Source organism: Humulus lupulus, chromosome 2, assembly GCF_963169125.1.
Source record: "Humulus lupulus chromosome 2, drHumLupu1.1, whole genome shotgun sequence".
NCBI lineage: Eukaryota > Viridiplantae > Streptophyta > Magnoliopsida > Rosales > Cannabaceae > Humulus > Humulus lupulus.
This window is the reverse complement of record NC_084794.1, coordinates 64301085-64303255: the sequence shown is the minus strand read 5'-3', so window position 1 is coordinate 64303255 and position 2171 is coordinate 64301085. Positions and strand designations below refer to the sequence as shown.

The window sequence follows — 2171 nt, the reverse complement described above, 5'->3', positions numbered from 1 at the left end:
CAACTTGCCTTTTTGCACATATATTAAGGCCCTACTAGTTGCTAAAAATGGCCTTCCAAGAATAATTGGAATATTTTCATCTTCCTCCATATCAAGAATAATAAAATATACAGGAAAGATGAATTTATTGACCTTTACTAACACATCTTCTATGATCCCCCTTGGATGAGCCAGTGATCGATCTGCCATTTGCAAAGACATGGTAGTAGGTTGAGCTTCTCCCAATTTTAAATTTCAAAAAATAGATAGAGGCATTAGATTTATAATAGCCCCTAAATCACAAAAAGCCTTTGTCACCATTGAACCCCCTATAGAGCATGGAATGTTGAAACTACCTGGATCTTTAAGCTTGGGAGGTAGCTTCTTTTGAAGTGTCGCACTGCACTCCTCAGTAAGTGCCATTGTCTCATAATCATCTAGTTTCCTTTTATTTGTCAAAATTTCCTTCATAAACTTCACATAACTCGGCATCTGTTCGAGTGCTTCGACAAAAAGAATGTTGATGTGTAGCTTTCGAAAGATATCTAAAAATTTAGAAAACTGCATGTCAAGCTTATTCTTTTGAAGCCTCCGAGGATATGGGATCTTTATATGGTGATATATGCTTATTTCTGGCTGCTTTTTCTCAAGGTTCTCATTAACCTCTTCTTCAACTTTACCCTTTTTCTCATCGACCACTTTCGGTAATTGAATATGCTTATTACTGGGATCTTCTAACTCCTTAACACTCCTCAAAGATTTTGCATTGCATTGTTCTTTTGGGTTTACCTCTGTAGTGCTTGGTAAGTTCCCTTTAGCATGATTTGTCATTAGGTTAGCCAACTAACCAATTTGAGTCTCCAAATTTCGAATGGATAGCCTTGTCTCAATCATAAATTGGTTCAATACATCAGGCTATGCTTCAGGTTGCTTCATAGGTATTGGCTGTTGTGGTGGTATATTTTGTGATTGATAAAACCCAGGAGGAGGTCGTGGATATTGAGGTTGATTCTGCTGTAATTGTTGCTGACTACCCTGACCACTTTTCCAAGAAAAATTTGGGTGATTCTGCCACCCTGGATTGTAACTCATTGAATATGGGTTGTTGGAGGGCCTTGGAAAGTTCCCTATTGCTTACACTTGCTCCATAGGCATGTTGTTAAAATCCCTTGTCGTGCATTGTTCAAATAAATGAGTTCCTCCACATAACTGGAGCTTGAATATTGTTCTGTTGTAACTGTTTTGTCAATATTGCCACTTGAGTTGACAACATCGAGATAGCATCCAATTCATGCACTCCAGCCGCCTTCTTAGTGGTTTCTCTTTCTGATGGTCATTGATAGTTATTCATAACCATTTCTTCCAATAGATTATAAGCCTCATTAACACTCTTACTCATGAACGCTTCTCCAGACGATGCATCAATGATTGTGCGAGTAGTACCACACAAACCATTGTAAAAATATGGAATAACATCCATTTTTTGATTCCATGATGGGGACATTTTCTCAATAGCTCCTTAAACCTCTCCCACGCATCATAAATTGACTCACCATCTCTTTGGTTGAAATTGTTTAGTTCACCTCTATACCTTGTAGATAGTGATGGTAAGAAAAATTTTACCAAAAATTTCTGAGTGAGCTCCTCCCATGTTGTGATAGAATTGGCTTCCAAGGAAATAAGCCAACTCTTTGCTTGGTCTCTTAGTGAAAACGAGAACAGTCTCAACCTCACTGTATCATTTTTCACTCTGTTCATCTTAAATGTGGCGCAGAGCTCTAGGAAATTAGCCAAATATAAGTTTGGATCTTCTGTTGGTGATCCCCCAAACTAAATCGATGCTTGTACCATTTGTAGAATAGCAGACTTAATTTCAAAATTATTAGCCTCAACCATTGGAGGTGTAATGCATGACTGTGCCCTCGTGATAGTAGGTAGCACATAGTCCCTCAAACTTCTTTGTATTGGTTGCTGAACTGGTGCAACTAGTTCAACAACTCCTGCTCCTCCAACATTACCCGTTGCTATCCCAACATTAATATTCTCAGTGTTGTCATGGGCAATGTTTTCAATCCCTCTGTTACCTCTATTATGAGCCATTCTTTCTAACATTTTCTGTTTGTGATTTCTTCTGCAGGTTTTCTCAATTTCAGGATCAACAGGCACCTTTGATTCTGATCCCTGTCGTCGTA

General features: G+C 38.4%; 1 non-coding gene across 1 annotated transcript; it reads left to right on the top strand.

Annotated features, from left to right (window-relative positions):
• Positions 1-1465: 1465 nt before the first annotated feature.
• Positions 1466-1572, top strand: LOC133820092 (small nucleolar RNA R71). The gene has a single exon (XR_009886526.1). It is a non-coding gene; the product is annotated as a small nucleolar RNA R71 (small nucleolar RNA).
• Positions 1573-2171: the final 599 nt, after the last annotated feature.